This window comes from Periophthalmus magnuspinnatus, chromosome 11 (genome assembly GCF_009829125.3).
Source record: "Periophthalmus magnuspinnatus isolate fPerMag1 chromosome 11, fPerMag1.2.pri, whole genome shotgun sequence".
NCBI classification, from domain to species: domain Eukaryota; kingdom Metazoa; phylum Chordata; class Actinopteri; order Gobiiformes; family Gobiidae; genus Periophthalmus; species Periophthalmus magnuspinnatus.
The window spans coordinates 26120152-26141280 of record NC_047136.2 but is presented as its reverse complement, the minus strand read 5'-3'; the positions used below and the strand labels follow the sequence as shown (position 1 = coordinate 26141280).

General features: G+C 37.7%; 1 protein-coding gene across 1 annotated transcript in view; it reads right to left on the bottom strand.

The window, feature by feature from the left end:
* LOC117378901 (cAMP-dependent protein kinase inhibitor alpha-like) overlaps positions 1-8065 on the bottom strand; it is a 40758-nt gene extending 32693 nt beyond the window's left edge. Inside the window, exon 1 of the mRNA XM_033975588.2 lies at positions 7955-8065. The gene's annotated coding sequence lies outside the window, so the exon portion shown is untranslated. The remainder of the gene's footprint in view (positions 1-7954) is intronic.
* Between the last annotated feature and the right edge of the window lie 13064 nt (positions 8066-21129).

The window sequence follows — 21129 nt, the reverse complement described above, 5'->3', positions numbered from 1 at the left end:
ATTTTTGGTGTTATCACTTTAAAGGATTTTCTAAATTTTTCTTTATTCAAAATGTTCTCAACTGTGCACAAATGTGTATTCTATAAATTACACATTGTTTTAGAATGAACTTGTTTTTTGGTATTTCAACAAGAAACACTAAAACATCTGCGATGTGACTGACACTTTTCTTTAAATAACCAGAATGAGTCTCTTGTGTCAGAGGCAGTTCATAAAGGTGTTGGCCTAATGAGGGACGCCCTGTGGTGTGACATGAAAAACCACAAATTTAAAAAGACAGTTAGGAGAAAGAAATAATGATCATTTTCTCACTTTTGTAAAATCCAACTTTTTTGAAAAAACTTTGAAAGTGTGCCAATGTGATGTCCTGTGGTGTGACAGCTCTATTTCCTAAGAAAAATACAACTCTAATTGTAAAAAAAAATAATAATAATAATTATACAATTAAAGCCACAAGCGGCATCAAATGGCCCTCGCGGGCTGCACTTCATACTTGGCCGACCTGGCACCCCCTAAGGGTGGGGCTTTGCCCATTGACTCAGTTTTGACGATGACATGTTAGCAAGAACAAATATGCATGTCCCATGCCTATGGCATGGGTTGCTTGGATACTGGAGTCCGGGCAGGGGGTGAAGGAAAGGAAACATTTGGCAACGATGAGTGCATGGGAAAGCAATACACCCTACGCCCTGTGGGGCTCGGGCCTAATTATTAAAGTAGCAGTATAGATGCATAAAGTCATTTATTAGAAGTTTTTAACATGGTAAATTTCCAGTGGGGTGACAAGAAAAGTCACACCCCAGGAAAGGTTCAAATGTCTAAAATGAAAAGAGTTACATAAAAATGATGTAATGTTTATGAAATGGCTTCCTTACAATTGTTGTAGAGCTGATTTGTTTTTCAAAATCATTTTTATATTTTGCTACAAAGGCATGTCACACCACAGGACAGAAAAAAGGCGATACACCACCACCACAATTCTTGCAGAATATAGTTTTGTGATCGATTATTAGTGTTTTGAGGAAAAAACAAATCTAAAACAATGCGCTAGTATTAGTTCATATCGGTTATTGGCAGAACTGAGTCTTTAAGTTTGCTTGCTGTTTACTAAAATGTGTACTACAAAATAAAATAGTAATAATAATGTGTTACTCAAAGCAAAAGGCCTGAATAGTGCACCATAGCTGCACACTGAAGACAGGATGAACTGAGCAACCCCAGTTCTTTGGCTATTTCTGGCAACAGGGGAGCGTGTGCTACCATGCCATCATCTGTCGATCATCAATTGTGCTGTTCTGACATAATGCCTGCTTTCTGCGAAAAACTGTGATCCAGCCCTGCCTGTCAGTGTAATGGCTGCTCCAACTAGCATCAAAATATTAACCATCTACTCAAGCAGAATTAAGTGTCCCCTAGCTGCTCCTGGCCCATGCACCATCAAATAATTACACATACTTTTAGCCTTTGCAAATTAGCTTATGTGCATGTAATGGCCTGGGCGCGAGGAGCATAGGGGTTACTCTTTTAATTAAAATCCTTATCGCAGCAGGATTAAAGACGTCCAACCTGGAAATGATGAAGGCCAAATGAAAAGGGCGTGTAATATTGTTTGACTTTCATGGAAGTTCTTGTGTAATGACGTATGGTGATGGGAGTGGGAGGATTTCTCACATAGTTTCAACTATTCAACAATGTTGCAGTGTCATGTAGACTGATGTTGATGTTGGCTCTTCAGGCTTTGACGCAGTGTTATTGGAGGCCATACACTGTAAAAATACACACATTTTCAACAGTAGTTATCCGTTTAAAACTATAGATTACCTTATATTATCCAAAGTAATGCCCCTAAAGTCTGGGCTGGATTCTCAAGTTTGAAATTTCAGTATAGTACAATATGTGTTCTCTTGGAGTAGATGTGTTTAGCCTTTGTCTCATGTCTTATTTGTCCTAGTCTTTTGATCATGCAACACATTTGTCTTCTTCCCTGGATTCACACAGAGATTTTTGGAGAAAAACAAGGAACCAAAGATGGCACTCATCAAATGAACATGTGGCTGTGACTTTATCTCTCCATTGCAAAAAGCTAATTTGCAAGTAAGATGTTAAAACATTAGAGCTAATAACCAACTTCTGTCAACACTTGGTTACCAGCAATAGTACTGGACAGTACAGTACTGGTGCTTGCTGTGGCTGTCATCTTATTTGTTTAAAGGTGCTAATCATTGATTGTGTTGTTGATCTCATGTTCAGCTGATCTCTACTCTCTTATCAACTACATACTGAGACATACTGGCAAGTAAAACGCTGTAAGACTGTATTACAGGATTTTAAGGGATATTTTTCTTTAGATGATGATGATACAGTAGCACAGCAGGTGGTTTCTAGCTCCTCTGTTCTCCGGCTGCTTCATCTGGAAGACGTAGCGGTAAATATAAAAAGATAAATGTAAAAGGTAAATATCTGAAAAGAACTACATTAAGCTTTGTTTTTGTGGTGGTATTTATTCCTACAATAGGAACAACTGGATTAATAATTATGTTTTTTTGTTTTTAGGGGGTTAAAAGCCTCATATGTGCTGCTAAGGTCAAATACTGTCCTTTTTTAAAGTCAGAAATCATATGTATATATAAGAATACGACATACTGCATTCTTTGTTGCTGTGTACAGTTGACATAGCGATACTGTTTTTTTTGGAAATACAGTACTGTCTTTCTCTACCGAGTCATTTGACAGTTACAACAGTGGAACAATACACTGTACGTGACCTGAACTAGTAGTCACATGATTAAATTGACAAAACCAATACGAAGCTGTGTATTTTAGAGTATGTTCAGATATTTACAATGTTCAAGCAACCAAATAGTGTCATTCTGGTGATATTTATTCTACAATTGGTGCACAGATTAGCATTTTTTTTTAAATAAAGGTTGTCGTAAAAATAAAAATAGTCATGGTAAGATACTGTACACCTGCATACGATAAGAAGCACTTCTTTCATCCGCTGAATTGTTCTTTAAAATGTAGTGCACTGCAAATATTTCTGCAATTTCCAGTGTATTTATCCTGTTTAACAATAACAAATTAATGTATAAATGTTTTGCCCTGTTGATCACTTTATCGGCATTGAAATCCTGCTTAAGAGATGCAGCTTCTGATGAGTGCACCTGACTCTAGTGTCACTTTTATACTCTTGTAAATATTCTTGTAATGAGTCAAAGATTTGATGTTATATTATGCATTGCGCCAGTGCCTCTTGACCATTTTCGTTGTAAATAAGAACTGGTTCCTGGATAAATAAAGGTTAAATGAAAGACACAAAGGCAGTATTTATATTGGCAACTAGTATTGAACTGCCAAATGTCAAACTATTACTACTACTACTGATGAACTTGTCTTATAAAGTGCTTTTTCAGATGCTCAAAGTTGCTTCACAACCTTATACATAAAAAGTTCACTTCAAATACTGTGGGTAGACTGACAGAAACAAGACTCTTAATCTGTGTCATCTCCTCTGACCACCACCAACACACACACATTTTACGTGTCAAACTGTCTCGCTTAAGTATAGGGCATGCAGGGCTTGAACCACCAACCTTTTGAGTTTGGGTCAAGCGCTTTAACCACTGATCCACTGTTAGAGATCACTCGAAGAATCACTGCAACCACTGAAATATATACTTTCTTCACACACACGTGCAGGGACATACAGTGAGTGCGGTTACAATAGTCCAATATGGGTCGTGTCAGTGTGGGTCACTGCCACTGTTAAGAGAATATGACACACACTGTTACAGCAGGCATTTCCTACAGAGCAGTCTGACCCTCTGAAGCTACTCCCATCTAACAATACACCAGCGAGAATGGTTTAGTTCTAGATGGAAGTATGTCACAGCTTTTGCATCCACAGTGCATATCTCAGGAGACGCTGACATGTCTTGTAATGTGTGTATAAAAGTACTTTGTTTCAGATTATTAAACTGCGATTGTGTCACCAACATATCCAGTTTTGCTTTTCCTTGGAGTGTATCCCATTTTTGTGAAAGCCAAAACAGCTAAAAGCCTCTTTCCCGTCTCAGTTTTGCTGCGGTTAGTCCTTAGCCTTATGCAGTCATGTGATGTAGCATTAAATGTTCTGGTATAAACATGCATGTGAGGTATTCTTTCTCTATCATTAACACATGTCATGACTTGTATTACATTGCATAACTTTGTCAATTATGTGTTTTTTTTTATGTATTTATCACATTTAGCATGTTTATAGCTTATTTGGTCTGGACTTCATCAATCATCAGTTAAGTGGGAGGTAAGTTGAAGTGAGGCGAACCAACAGGATATTTATGCTCACTTGGCGAATTCAGAATGATATGTCTCTGTATCTCTCAGATGGATATGAGTCAGACCATGCAATCAGATTAAGGGCAGAACAACGAGCAACAAATCAAGAAATTGTGAATCAGTTATGTCTAATTGTCAATGATATGGATGGGATTCTTGATTTGAGATGTCTACAGCCCATCATCTGACAGGAAAAACACAGGGTTTGGAGCAAAGTTCAAAGAAAATGTGATTATTTTATTATTAAATCAATACTTACTGCCATTAAAAAAGGAGTAAATCAAATCAAATCGAAAATCAAGATTGATCAATCAGAGGATAACAATTATTATTTTATTTTATTTCTTTTGTCTTTTTCAGTGACACATGTAAAACGAAGGAGCTCACTGATTCATAAGCAGCCATATTTGTTTTGATATGGACGGCCCCTGATTGGCGCGTCCCTGATTGGCTAATCCACCTGTAAATTAAGTCCATCTGAACTCGGGAAGATTCACGGTGACCAGACACACATCTTCGTAAAGTATTGAAGAAGAAAGCAACTGCACTCACAAAATTAAATTCAAATTTGGCCATCCCCCATTTCTTTACTAACTCAACTGAATCATGTTATGTAATGAAAACCTTCTTACTTTTTGTACTGTAAAGTCGCCACGGTGACATTCAACAAAGAACAGCCATATGGATCAATAACTCCCAAAAAGAATACGCCGCAGTCTCCTTGACATTAAATATAGATGATTCTACTTATATCGACAAAGCAAATAGAGCCAGAATGTACTCTTTAATCCAATCAATCGAAATCGCAATTTGAAAGGACAAACGCTGTAATTTTTATGCACCATCATTTCCTCAATACAACAAAACATCCTGTCTTATTTTGAACTTTATACATCGCTAATCTGATCACCCTCACCAGAAAAATCGCAATTACTGTTAGATACGTTTTCCCAGATCGTTCAGCCCTGCCCCCCCGCCTTTACTGCTGTTGCACCAAAGAAACAGCACCAAAAGACAGGCATTAAGGGAGTACATGATGGCACTGACCTGACAACGCAGAGGAGGTGAGGTGCATCGTGGGAGAGGATTTTCAAAGACGTGTTCAAAATCCTCTGAACGCATAGTGTGTGAATAGATTCGGTATCAAAAAGAGTGAGAAGCTTATGCGCAAAGAAGCGGAGTTTTCAGGCTATAAGAGTTTAAGATGTGAGGTAGGGTTTTGGCTCGGAAAGCATTCAGGTTAATAAGTTTGAAGCAGTGTCACAAGAATTGGCAATGATGCAGTTATGTAAGTTATGTTGTTATGATACCAATATTTCAAACTCCATTTTGATACTAGGGATTTGAAAATGTCAAATTGCTTCCTATTTATGGGATCTAGTAAAGATACTTGTTCAAATTAGTATATTTTGATACTAGTCTTTACTGAGTAGTATCTGCACTGATATATCCTGTCTCAGTGAGGTAAATCCTACTATCCCTGTAGTTTTTAGATCTACACAAACATTTTCAGAAGTGCATGGGGTTATTTATTAGTTAGCAGTTCATTTAAGCTCTCAAATACTTGTGCATCAAGAACTGAATCTAAAAAAGCAAAAATAAACTCAACCGGACAAAAAAAATGTCATATTTTCTCACAGTTGTTCATCCATTCGCTGTAGGCTCACATAGGCTTGTCTGCATAAAGATATTCATATATTGTGAATGAAATGCCAGTAAACTATGACTAAAGAGCATCTATTCCTGTTGCAAATGATATTTTTATAACTGGTTTTAAATGTTCTCACCGTGTCATCTATGTTTAATAAAATGTATCAGATTCACAATAGAAAAAAACATGTTGAAGCGAAACAGATATAAACTCTACTCTTGAAGTTATATGAACAGACCTGATTACTCTTAGTGTTATAGAGTGAGTATTGATCACCTCCCTAGGAACATTACACAAACAAACCTATTGACCAGCTGACCTACAGTGTGCAGGAGCGAGAGCATTCCAGACAACGCTGAATAGAACATTTGATCATCACTGTTTCTCACATCTTTGCAACGATACATGTATATGTCATTTTTGTGTTACTGAGTCTCCATGGAGATGTTTTCAGTAGCATTAATCTTGCAGTTTTTCAATTACAGGTGTTTCATTGCTCAGAAATAACGTGTGACCAGGTTTGGACAAATGTGTCTAAATAATGATAAGTTTAATGCCAAGCTGTGGAACATTCAAAACGTAAGGCAAATGAATAACATGTCTACGGATACAAGCTTCTGGCACATCCTCTAGCCATCAGAAAAGTTGCACAGTGCACCTTTAGGTTTGTCAAAATATTCACATTCCAGGTGTCAGTCAGCAGCATCAATTGGAACGACCTACTGTGCACATGACAAGTCTGCAGAGTTTCTGATTTGTATTACTCGTTTCCTGACCTATTCCAATGCATAAAAAAACAAAAAGTCCGGACAGATGTTTAGCAGATTATAATAGGCCTATGAGAAGGTCACACTAACATCTCTGGTGACAAAGCAGGTAATCTGTGCTCTCAGCTGGTAGTCTGTGGCATTTCAATGGGAACATCTGATCAGGGTTCCCACATGTCGTTTGAAATCATTTTCCAGGACCTTTCCAGGACATTTTTAGTTATGCAATCATGGCATCTACAGACATATTACTTCCTTTTTATACAGTTTTCATAATAAAGATGTGCTCTCAGACTGTGGCTGTACCCAAAGTTCCTAATTAATAGAAATTAGTTCAACACCAACACCAAACAGGCTGTATTTTCTTATGTAGATGATCAAAAAATTGCTTCTGGTGGAACTCAAAGTAGATGGAGAACACACGTGAACCCAATTATTACCTTAAAATAAACAAGTAAGGGCTGAAGACTCATTCTCTGCATATCTAGTGTTGCACTTATAACACAAGAAAATAAGGGAGACCTATGAGACACTGGGGTCCCATCAAGCAGGTAAGAAGAAAGGGGCTTTGTGGGTCCTGCCCCAAGACATTTTGTGCTAAATATGTGTAATTTCCTGCATTTTGATGGATTTTTTGAAGAGGTTTTTCAAAATCCCAGCAGCCCTAATAGATGACAGTAAAAGTCCATTATTCTGCTGCCCAGTACTACTGCAAATGTGGAGGCATTTTCAGGGCCAAAATGTACATTTTTTCTCATTTTCCATGTCTAAAAACAGGACAATTATTTCCCAGGCTTTCCAGGTTTTCCAAGACATCTGTGAGCCCTGTCTGATGCACACAATCCTTGAAGGCACAGGCTTAAAGAATGGATTTGATCACTATGGGCCAGCAACAAGGGCACTCGCGTATTTAAATCAAAATATAAAGGGTGCAACCAGTTTTGCTTTTTTGTTTTTTTGTTTTTTGTAATCTGCTTATTTTAGGAGTCATAATGCTAACAATTGCACTAAAGAATCCAAGCGCACTGCTGTGTTTAAGTTGATGGAAGCGCGCGTAATGGCTGCAGCGCTCGATCATTCCACGTGTAGAATGCCCTGTATCCTGGAAGTTACATGGAAAAAAACTCCAAATGAAGCGAGAAACCCTGTCCTACCTGTGGATCAAAACAGGAGACACACTGCAACAGTCAGGGACACTCACCAAGCGCGCTTCGCTGTGGAACAAATCAAAAACGCAGTCCGGATAAAAGTGGGCAACTAGTTCATCCACCAGCCACCATTTTCCGTCCAAGAGGGAGAGGATAAAGTGCACCGGTGCGGGAGCGGTAAACGGGGTCATTCCAGCGGCGGTAGGAAGCGGCAGGAGAGGCAGCTGTGGCCGGGGACGCGCGGCACGGAGAGCGGCACAGAGCGAACTGTCACAGGCACTAGGCTCCAATGAGCGCGTAGATTCCCCTGAAGCGGCAGAGGCAGGCAAGGGAGTGCGGAAAGTGCGCACCGAGCAGCCAGGGCGCAGGAAGAGGACAGGGAGCCTTTCAAAATAAAAGCGTAATACCTGTTAACCTATGTTTTATTGTCACAAATAGATTAGAAGGCTTGATCATGTAGTAGGCCTGATAATTTTTGTTTGTTTGTTTGTTTGTTTAAAAAAATAATATTTAAGCCTGCACTAGCCTATTTCTAATAAGCCTCTAGGAAACCACATCTGGCTTTATAGAGTGTAGACCAGGGGTCACCAACCTTTTTTAACCTGAGAGCTTTTTTATGGGCACTGAGTCATACGAAGGGCTACCAGTTTGAGACGCTCTTCTGAAATAACACATTTTCTCAGTTTGCCTTTAGTTATACATTATTAATAATGATAAATGATAATCATCTATGTGAACACACTGATCATGTTGCAAGACACTGATCACATTAACAAAACATAAATAATACACATTGCACCATGTTTCATAACGTTATCAATTATGTAATGTTAAAGAAAAATAAGCTTACATATTTTTAAAGCCTGTTGTTTACCCAAAGCTGCGTTTAGCTCTGGGCTTGTTCTGCCCATAGTGTGCGTCCCCGTGGGGAGCGCTCGTCCCCGTGGGGAGCGCTCGTCCCCGTGGGGAGCGCTCGTCCCCGTGGGGAGCGCTCGTCCCCGTGGGGAGCGCTCGTCCCCGTGGGGAGCGCTCGTCCCCGTGGGGAGCGCTCGTCCCCGTGGGGAGCGCTCGTCCCCGTGGGTAGTTAGTGTGGAGCTTTGTGAGACGTAGTGAAGTGTCCCTCCACATTGTGCCGCTTTGCCGTCACCACAGTCGCAGATGAGATACGCGCAGGTTATTTTTACAGTCTTAAATTGTTGTGAAAGTGATCTCTTCTCTCTCTTATTCAGCGCATCCTCACAGCGCTGGCGAGCGGAGCACTGGTTTTGTCACGTGCACAATACTGACCTTTGAACTGAGTAGGTCAGACTTCACCTTAACTTATCTAAACTTCACGTATAATGAACATAAGTTTAAGATATTGTCATTTTTAAATCTATATAAACGCAAGAGTGATTAAAAAAATAGCAACAGAATAAAATTAAATTTTAGATGCAGCTCATTAGTGAGTTGTGCTATTTTTAGAACCGGTCTGCGGGCGACTCATGTGGGGCTTGGGGGCGACATGGCGCCCGCGGGCACAGTGTTGGGGACCCCTGGTGTAGACTATAACTATTATAAATGTCACAGTAGCCTACTCACATTCTTGATCAGACAAAAAAAAAAAAAAAAAAAAAAAAGGAAGAAATTGTATTATTTATTTATTTTATTTATTTGTTATTATTAGTTTTGGGTTTTGTTTTTTGTTTTTTTGTTTTTTTTCCAGTGATGGCTAGCTCCCAACCACAGCCTCTCAACATCTCAAAATAAGATCCCAAATCACTGTGTTGCTCAAATGCAGCAAAGCAAACTCTATTTTCAATAAGTAAACTAATAAGCCGAAATGTGTGAATTTATTTTGAAGTCCTTGTGAGTTTGTTTCCTGTTTCATCTATATCAACTTGCCCTTGGTTTCTTGAGCGCTGTTTGTGTTATTTTCGGGTTTGTACCATTGTGTTTTAGTAAGGGGTGCACTTTTTACCGTCTAACTTAAATGCTACACACGTTATTTAGTGCCCCTCGTGTGTGCAGTGTAACAGTGTGAAGTGTGAATGGTCCTGTCCTCCTTTATCTGGGCTAATGCTTCAGGATACAGGAAGAACTAGTGCTTCAGCTTACTCTACTTCTCCTGACTTAAAATAGCTGTCACACTAACACTCATTCCAGCAGACAATAGGGCTGTGTATGAAGGGTTCTAGTTAGATCATAAAAATGGACAACATCTTGACAATTTGAAAAACACCAAATTTGTTGATTTACATTTTGGCAAACAATGTGCCATTATACCCGAATGAACACCTAATTATTTTTATTTTATTATTATTATTATTATTATTATTATTATTAGTAGTAGTAGTAGTAGTAGTAGTAGTAGTAGTAGTAGTAGTAGTATCCCCCCCCCCCCCCCCCCCCCCATACACACACACACACACACACAGATATATCACTCCACTTGTCACTATTGTATATGTACGGTCACTATGTTTGTATGTCTTGCGTTAAATAGATAAATAAAAAGATAAGGTATCTGTCTGTATTTTCTACTCCACTACATTTTTGAAGTGAACTGCAAAGTAAAAGTATTTTTCATTATTGTCTGAGACCTGCTGAAAAGTCAAAGGAGTATTTTAACATGTTAACAAAAATATACAAATAAAAACAGCTAGAAAAAAAAAAAAAAAAAAAAAAAAAAGATTCTTATTTCCTTATTTTATTTATTTGTAACAGGACAGCACATATTAATGAACAATGTAAATATGTAAAGATTAAAGCCAGCGTGGATCATTTCCATCTTTGGTTCCTCAGCATGTAACACACCAGCACACTATGCAGACAACATACTATACACACAACACTCACATTATGCATACAACACACAGTACAGACAATTATAGAACAGTTCATTTCAAGTTAGTTAAAAGTTAAACCAACAACACCTCAATAAAAAATATCTTTTAGTTAAACACAGAGACACTTTGACCCTTGAACAATCACCGCTTTAAAGCTTTTGAAAATGCTGCAGTGTTGAGAGCTCTGTGTGCGAGCAGCAGTGTGTTCCATGTCTGACCTGCTCCAGAAGCAAAAGAGACTTGACCGGAAGAACTTTTCTAAAACGGCACAGAGCGATAACCTCTAGAACATGCTCTTGTCCAGTTTGAATTTCTTTTCACAAATGTCTTTAGAGGAGGTGGAGCCAGATTGTTAAAAACTTTACCAGAATTAAATCTACATGTTTGATTGTGTTAAGAAACTTGTATTTGTCAAGTATTCTGCAGAATTGATAATTAGTGGGCTTTTTGTCTAATACCTTAAGTGCTTTTTTATAAATAGTTTCAGCTAATTTAGAGTAGTTTTGCCTGTCAGAGTCTAACTTGTAATGTAATATTTAGGTGAGGTAAAATCACTGAATTTAGGCAGAGCTGTTTCTGCACAAATCATGATCAAAATCACTACATTTGAAGCCTTATAAAACCGCAAAATATGCACAAATTACTTTTACTTTTTACTCTTTGAGGACATTTTTAAATGGATACTTTAATACTTTTGCTTAAGTTGATGTTTTTTCATGTGATCCTTTGAGTACTTCTTCCACCACTGAAGCTCATCTCCAGCCTTCAGAGTCTGAATATATGTTTAGTGTCGGCCTATTAATAACTAGACAACTGTATTAAACAAAATGACGCCCTTCAACAGGGGTTTCCAAATTTTAAGATCTGGACCTCCAAAACTCGAACTCGGGACACCTATGTTGTAACTGACAGTAGGAGAAGTATTATTCAGCATTAAAAAATAAAAAATTAGCATGACTGCAATAAAATATCTGTCTGTTTTCAACCATTTTAAAATTACATCTTAAAGCTGAATCAACTATGTGTATTTCTGTTGTATATTTTGGGTTGAAATGTGGTGACTAATGGGTATTAGATATAGAATATTTATGAATAAAATGTATTATTGACACAAAGCTGAAAATGTTTATACTTTTTTGACATTTCATTCAATAATGCAGCTGTCTTTGCTCTATGTTTTTATAAAACATATTTTCGCCTATGTCTTAGATTGGGCAACAGTGGCTCAATTTGTGTTTTTTACTCTGATCTGAAAGTTGGTGGTTCAAATCCTGCTCTCAACATGGCTGAGCGATCAGATCCACTGATCCACAGGTTGGTGGTGCGATTCTAGCTTCCACAGATGACTGAGTCCTTGGGCAAGATATTTGACCTACCTCATCCCCCGTGTCTGTGTACACTGGTGTATGAATGTGTGTGTGAATGTGTAAAGCCTTTAAATGCCTTGAAGCTGGAAAAGTGCTATATAACAAATGTGACCATGCATCTATTTACTTGCAACCCCCACACTGAGAGACCCTGATCTAAAAAACGTTTTTTTTTGTTGTTCATATAACAGTTTTAAACTTATTTATATATTTTATAAGCTATAATGTACCATAATCCTATAACATACTTTAAGCAGCTCACGTTGTGCTTCCCATTGAATTCATGACACAGTCTGTTATATGACAGCAGTGAAGGTCACATACAAACAGATGGGGGCTCGTCTGCTGCTGTGTTCGGCTCAATGTCTGACCTTCACAAGATCTCCAAAGGCTCAATAACACAGAATGCACTCTGTTATTATGTACTCAATGAACCTATTTGCAATCCTTTCATATGTGCCGCCACAGACAAAGTATAGGCTAATATTGTTCAGCATGTTATGTTCATTTTGATGTATTGTATCATTTCACATTGATAATATATATATATATATATATATATATATATATATATATATATATATATATATATATATATATATATATATATATATATATATATATATATATATATATATATATATATATATATATATATATATATATATATAATATATATATATATATATATATATATATATATATTATCAATGTGAAATGATACAATACATCAAAATGAACATAACATGCTGAACAATATTAGCCTATACTTTGTCTGTGGCGGCACATATGAAAGGATTGCAAATAGGTTCATTGAGTACATAATAACAGAGTGCATTCTGTGTTATTGAGCCTTTGGAGATCTTGTGAAGGTCAGACATTGAGCCGAACACAGCAGCAGACGAGCCCCCATCTGTTTGTATGTGACCTTCACTGCTGTCATATAACAGACTGTGTCATGAATTCAATGGGAAGCACAACGTGAGCTGCTTAAAGTATGTTATAGGATTATGGTACATTATAGCTTATAAAATATATAAATAAGTTTAAAACTGTTATATGAACAACAAAAAAAAAACGTTTTTTAGATCAGGGTCTCTCAGTGTGGGGGTTGCAAGTAAATAGATGCATGGTCACATTTGTTATATAGCACTTTTCCAGCTTCAAGGCATTTAAAGGCTTTACACATTCACACACACATTCATACACCAGTGTACACAGACACGGGGGATGAGGTAGGTCAAATATCTTGCCCAAGGACTCAGTCATCTGTGGAAGCTAGAATCGCACCACCAACCTGTGGATCAGTGGATCTGATCGCTCAGCCATGTTGAGAGCAGGATTTGAACCACCAACTTTCAGATCAGAGTAAAAAACACAAATTGAGCCACTGTTGCCCAATCTAAGACATAGGCGAAAATATGTTTTATAAAAACATAGAGCAAAGACAGCTGCATTATTGAATGAAATGTCAAAAAAGTATAAACATTTTCAGCTTTGTGTCAATAATACATTTTATTCATAAATATTCTATATCTAATACCCATTAGTCACCACATTTCAACCCAAAATATACAACAGAAATACACATAGTTGATTCAGCTTTAAGATGTAATTTTAAAATGGTTGAAAACAGACAGATATTTTATTGCAGTCATGCTAATTTTTTATTTTTTAATGCTGAATAATACTTCTCCTACTGTCAGTTACAACATAGGTGTCCCGAGTTCGAGTTTTGGAGGTCCAGATCTTAAAATTTGGAAACCCCTGTTGAAGGGCGTCATTTTGTTTAATACAGTTGTCTAGTTATTAATAGGCCGACACTAAACATATATTCAGACTCTGAAGGCTGGAGATGAGCTTCAGTGGTGGAAGAAGTACTCAAAGGATCACATGAAAAAACATCAACTTAAGCAAAAGTATTAAAGTATCCATTTAAAAATGTCCTCAAAGAGTAAAAAGTAAAAGTAATTTGTGCATATTTTGCGGTTTTATAAGGCTTCAAATGTAGTGATTTTGATCATGATTTGTGCAGAAACAGCTCTGCCTAAATTCAGTGATTTTACCTCACCTAAATATTACATTACAAGTTAGACTCTGACAGGCAAAACTACTCTAAATTAGCTGAAACTATTTATAAAAAAGCACTTAAGGTATTAGACAAAAAGCCCACTAATTATCAATTCTGCAGAATACTTGACAAATACAAGTTTCTTAACACAATCAAACATGTAGATTTAATTCTGGTAAAGTTTTTAACAATCTGGCTCCACCTCCTCTAAAGACATTTGTGAAAAGAAATTCAAACTGGACAAGAGCATGTTCTAGAGGTTATCGCTCTGTGCCGTTTTAGAAAAGTTCTTCCGGTCAAGTCTCTTTTGCTTCTGGAGCAGGTCAGACATGGAACACACTGCTGCTCGCACACAGAGCTCTCAACACTGCAGCATTTTCAAAAGCTTTAAAGCGGTGATTGTTCAAGGGTCAAAGTGTCTCTGTGTTTAACTAAAAGATATTTTTTATTGAGGTGTTGTTGGTTTAACTTTTAACTAACTTGAAATGAACTGTTCTATAATTGTCTGTACTGTGTGTTGTATGCATAATGTGAGTGTTGTGTGTATAGTATGTTGTCTGCATAGTGTGCTGGTGTGTTACATGCTGAGGAACCAAAGATGGAAATGATCCACGCTGGCTTTAATCTTTACATATTTACATTGTTCATTAATATGTGCTGTCCTGTTACAAATAAATAAAATAAGGAAATAACAATCTTTTTTTTTTTTTTTTTTTTTTTTTCTAGCTGTTTTTATTTGTATATTTTTGTTAACATGTTAAAATACTCCTTTGACTTTTCAGCAGGTCTCAGACAATAATGAAAAATACTTTTACTTTGCAGTTCACTTCAAAATGTAGTGGAGTAGAAAATACAGACAGATACCTTATCTTTTTATTTATCTATTTAACGCAAGACATACAAACATAGTGACCGTACATATACAATAGTGACAAGTGGAGTGATATATCTGTGTGTGTGTGTGTGTGTGTATGGGGGGGGGGGGGGGGGGGGGGATACTACTACTACTACTACTACTACTACTACTACTACTACTACTACTAATAATAATAATAATAATAATAATAATAATAAAATAAAAATAATTAGGTGTTCATTCGGGTATAATGGCACATTGTTTGCCAAAATGTAAATCAACAAATTTGGTGTTTTTCAAATTGTCAAGATGTTGTCCATTTTTATGATCTAACTAGAACCCTTCATACACAGCCCTATTGTCTGCTGGAATGAGTGTTAGTGTGACAGCTATTTTAAGTCAGGAGAAGTAGAGTAAGCTGAAGCACTAGTTCTTCCTGTATCCTGAAGCATTAGCCCAGATAAAGGAGGACAGGACCATTCACACTTCACACTGTTACACTGCACACACGAGGGGCACTAAATAACGTGTGTAGCATTTAAGTTAGACGGTAAAAAGTGCACCCCTTACTAAAACACAATGGTACAAACCCGAAAATAACACAAACAGCGCTCAAGAAACCAAGGGCAAGTTGATATAGATGAAACAGGAAACAAACTCACAAGGACTTCAAAATAAATTCACACATTTCGGCTTATTAGTTTACTTATTGAAAATAGAGTTTGCTTTGCTGCATTTGAGCAACACAGTGATTTGGGATCTTATTTTGAGATGTTGAGAGGCTGTGGTTGGGAGCTAGCCATCACTGGAAAAAAAAACAAAAAAACAAAAAACAAAACCCAAAACTAATAATAACAAATAAATAAAATAAATAAAATAAATAAATAATACAATTTCTTCCTTTTTTTTTTTTTTTTTTTTTTTGTCTGATCAAGAATGTGAGTAGGCTACTGTGACATTTATAATAGTTATAGTCTACACTCTATAAAGCCAGATGTGGTTTCCTAGAGGCTTATTAGAAATAGGCTAGCGAAGGCTTAAATATTATTTTTTTTTAAACAAACAAACAAACAAACAAAAATTATCAGGCCTACTACATGATCAAGCCTTCTAATCTATTTGTGACAATAAAACATAGGTTAACAGGTATTACGCTTTTATTTTGAAAGGCTCCCTGTCCTCTTCCTGCGCCCTGGCTGCTCGGTGCGCACTTTCCGCACTCCCTTGCCTGCCTCTGCCGCTTCAGGGGAATCTACGCGCTCATTGGAGCCTAGTGCCTGTGACAGTTCGCTCTGTGCCGCTCTCCGTGCCGCGCGTCCCCGGCCACAGCTGCCTCTCCTGCCGCTCCTACCGCCGCTGGAATGACCCCGTTTACCGCTCCCGCACCGTGCACTTTATCCTCTCCCTCTTGGACGGAAAATGGTGGCTGGTGGATGAACTAGTTGCCCACTTTTATCCGGACTGCGTTTTTGATTTGTTCCACAGCGAAGCGCGCTTGGTGAGTGTCCCTGACTGTTGCAGTGTGTCTCCTGTTTTGATCCACAGGTAGGACAGGGTTTCTCGCTTCATTTGGGGAGTTTTTTTCCATGTAACTTCCAGGATACAGGGCATTCTACACGTGGAATGATCGAGCGCTGCAGCCATTACGCGCGCTTCCATCAACTTAAACACAGCAGTGCGCTTGGATTCTTTAGTGCAATTGTTAGCATTATGACTCCTAAAATAAGCAGATTACAAAAAACAAAAAAACAAAAAAGCAAAACTGGTTGCACCCTTTATATTTTGATTTAAATACGCGAGTGCCCTTGTTGCTGGCCCATAGTGATCAAATCCATTCTTTAAGCCTGTGCCTTCAAGGATTGTGTGCATCAGACAGGGCTCACAGATGTCTTGGAAAACCTGGAAAGCCTGGGAAATAATTGTCCTGTTTTTAGACATGGAAAATGAGAAAAAATGTACATTTTGGCCCTGAAAATGCCTCCACATTTGCAGTAGTACTGGGCAGCAGAATAATGGACTTTTACTGTCATCTATTAGGGCTGCTGGGATTTTGAAAAACCTCTTCAAAAAATCCATCAAAATGCAGGAAATTACACATATTTAGCACAAAATGTCTTGGGGCAGGACCCACAAAGCCCCTTTCTTCTTACCTGCTTGATGGGACCCCAGTGTCTCATAGGTCTCCCTTATTTTCTTGTGTTATAAGTGCAACACTAGATATGCAGAGAATGAGTCTTCAGCCCTTACTTGTTTATTTTAAGGTAATAATTGGGTTCACGTGTGTTCTCCATCTACTTTGAGTTCCACCAGAAGCAATTTTTTGATCATCTACATAAGAAAATACAGCCTGTTTGGTGTTGGTGTTGAACTAATTTCTATTAATTAGGAACTTTGGGTACAGCCACAGTCTGAGAGCACATCTTTATTATGAAAACTGTATAAAAAGGAAGTAATATGTCTGTAGATGCCATGATTGCATAACTAAAAATGTCCTGGAAAGGTCCTGGAAAATGATTTCAAACGACATGTGGGAACCCTGATCAGATGTTCCCATTGAAATGCCACAGACTACCAGCTGAGAGCACAGATTACCTGCTTTGTCACCAGAGATGTTAGTGTGACCTTCTCATAGGCCTATTATAATCTGCTAAACATCTGTCCGGACTTTTTGTTTTTTTATGCATTGGAATAGGTCAGGAAACGAGTAATACAAATCAGAAACTCTGCAGACTTGTCATGTGCACAGTAGGTCGTTCCAATTGATGCTGCTGACTGACACCTGGAATGTGAATATTTGACAAACTAAAGGTGCACTGTGCAACTTTTCTGATGGCTAGAGGATGTGCCAGAAGCTTGTATCCGTAGACATGTTATTCATTTGCCTTACGTTTTGAATGTTCCACAGCTTGGCATTAAACTTATCATTATTTAGACACATTTGTCCAAACCTGGTCACACGTTATTTCTGAGCAATGAAACACCTGTAATTGAAAAACTGCAAGATTAATGCTACTGAAAACATCTCCATGGAGACTCAGTAACACAAAAATGACATATACATGTATCGTTGCAAAGATGTGAGAAACAGTGATCAAATGTTCTATTCAGCGTTGTCTGGAATGCTCTCGCTCCTGCACACTGTAGGTCAGCTGGTCAATAGGTTTGTTTGTGTAATGTTCCTAGGGAGGTGATCAATACTCACTCTATAACACTAAGAGTAATCAGGTCTGTTCATATAACTTCAAGAGTAGAGTTTATATCTGTTTCGCTTCAACATGTTTTTTTCTATTGTGAATCTGATACATTTTATTAAACATAGATGACACGGTGAGAACATTTAAAACCAGTTCTAAAATATCATTGTAACAGGAATAGATGCTCTTTAGTCATAGTTTTACTGGCATTTCATTCACAATATATGAATATCTTTATGCAGACAAGCCTATGTGAGCCTACAGCGAATGGATGAACAACTGTGAGAAAATATGACATTTTTTTTGTCCGTTTGAGTTTATTTTTGCTTTTTTAGATTCAGTTCTTGATGCACAAGTATTTGAGAGCTTAAATGAACTGCTAACTAATAAATAACCCCATGCACTTCTGAAAATGTTTGCGTAGATCTAAAAACTATAGGGATAGTAGGATTTACCTCACTGAGACAGGATATATCAGTGCAGATACTACTCAGTACAGACTAGTATCAAAATATACTAATTTGAAAAAGTATCTTTACTAGATCCCATAAATAGGAAGCAATTTGACATTTTCAAATCCCTAGTATCAAAATGGAGTTTGAAATATTGGTATCATAACAACATAACTTACATAACTGCATCATTGCCAATTCTTGTGACACTGCTTCAAACTTATTAACCTGAATGCTTTCCGAGCCAAAACCCTACCTCACATCTTAAACTCTTATAGCCTGAAAACTCCGCTTCTTTGCGCATAAGCTTCTCACTCTTTTTGATACCGAATCTATTCACACACTATGCGTTCAGAGGATTTTGAACACGTCTTTGAAAATCCTCTCCCACGATGCACCTCACCTCCTCTGCGTTGTCAGGTCAGTGCCATCATGTACTCCCTTAATGCCTGTCTTTTGGTGCTGTTTCTTTGGTGCAACAGCAGTAAAGGCGGGGGGGCAGGGCTGAACGATCTGGGAAAACGTATCTAACAGTAATTGCGATTTTTCTGGTGAGGGTGATCAGATTAGCGATGTATAAAGTTCAAAATAAGACAGGATGTTTTGTTGTATTGAGGAAATGATGGTGCATAAAAATTACAGCGTTTGTCCTTTCAAATTGCGATTTCGATTGATTGGATTAAAGAGTACATTCTGGCTCTATTTGCTTTGTCGATATAAGTAGAATCATCTATATTTAATGTCAAGGAGACTGCGGCGTATTCTTTTTGGGAGTTATTGATCCATATGGCTGTTCTTTGTTGAATGTCACCGTGGCGACTTTACAGTACAAAAAGTAAGAAGGTTTTCATTACATAACATGATTCAGTTGAGTTAGTAAAGAAATGGGGGATGGCCAAATTTGAATTTAATTTTGTGAGTGCAGTTGCTTTCTTCTTCAATGCTTTACGAAGATGTGTGTCAGGTCACCGTGAATCTTCCCGAGTTCAGATGGACTTAATTTACAGGTGGATTAGCCAATCAGGGACGCGCCAATCAGGGGCCGTCCATATCAAAACAAACATGGCTGCTTATGAATCAGTGAGCTCCTTCGTTTTACATGTGTCACTAAAAAAGACAAAAGAAATAAAATAAAATAATAATTTTTATCCTCTGATTGATCAATCTTGATTTTTGATTTGATTTGATTTACTCCTTTTTTAATGGCAGTAAGTATTGATTTTATAAAGAAAAACAATACAGACTTTTAATCTGTGCCATTTAACACAAAAATAATCACATTTTCTTTGAACTTTGCTCCAAACCCTGTGTTTTTCCTGTCAGATGATGGGCTGTAGACATCTCAAATCAAGAATCCCATCCATATCATTGACAATTAGACATAACTGATTCACAATTTCTCGATTTGTTGCTCGTTGTTCTGCCCTTAATCTGATTGCATGGTCTGACTCATATCCATCTGAGAGATACAGAGACATATCATTCTGAATTCGCCAAGTGAGCATAAATATCCTGTTGGTTCGCCTCACTTCAACTTACCTCCCACTTAACTGATGATTGATGAAGTCCAGACCAAATAAGCTATAAACATGCTAAATGTGATAAATACATAAAAAAACACATAATTGACAAAGTTATGCAATGTTATACAAGTCATGACATGTGTTAATGATAGAGAAAGAATACCTCACATGCATGTTTATACCAGAACATTTAATACTACATCACATGACTGCATAAGGCTAAGGACTAACCGCAGCAAAACTGAGACGGGAAAGAGGCTTTTAGCTGTTTTGGCTTTCACAAAAATGGGATACACTCCAAGGAAAAGCAAAACTGGATATGTTGGTGACACAATCGCAGTTTAATAACCTGAAACAAATTACTTTTATACACACATTACAAGACGTGTCAGCGTCTCCTGAGATATGCACTGTGGATGCAAAAGCTGTGACATACTTCCATCTAGAACTAAACCATTCTCGCTGGTGTATTGTTAGATGGGAGTAGCTTCAGAGGGTCAGACTGCTCTGTAGGAAATGCCTGCTGTAACAGTGTGTGTCATATTCTCTTAACAGTGGCAGTGACCCACACTGACACGACCCATATTGGACTATTGTAACCGCACTCACTGTATGTCCCTGCACGTGTGTGTGAAGAAAGTATATATTTCAGTGGTTGCAGTGATTCTTCGAGTGATCTCTAACAGTGGATCAGTGGTTAAAGCGCTTGACCCAAACTCAAAAGGTTGGTGGTTCAAGCCCTGCATGCCCTATACTTAAGCGAGACAGTTTGACACGTAAAATGTGTGTGTGTTGGTGGTGGTCAGAGGAGATGACACAGATTAAGAGTCTTGTTTCTGTCAGTCTACCCACAGTATTTGAAGTGAACTTTTTATGTATAAGGTTGTGAAGCAACTTTGAGCATCTGAAAAAGCACTTTATAAGACAAGTTCATCAG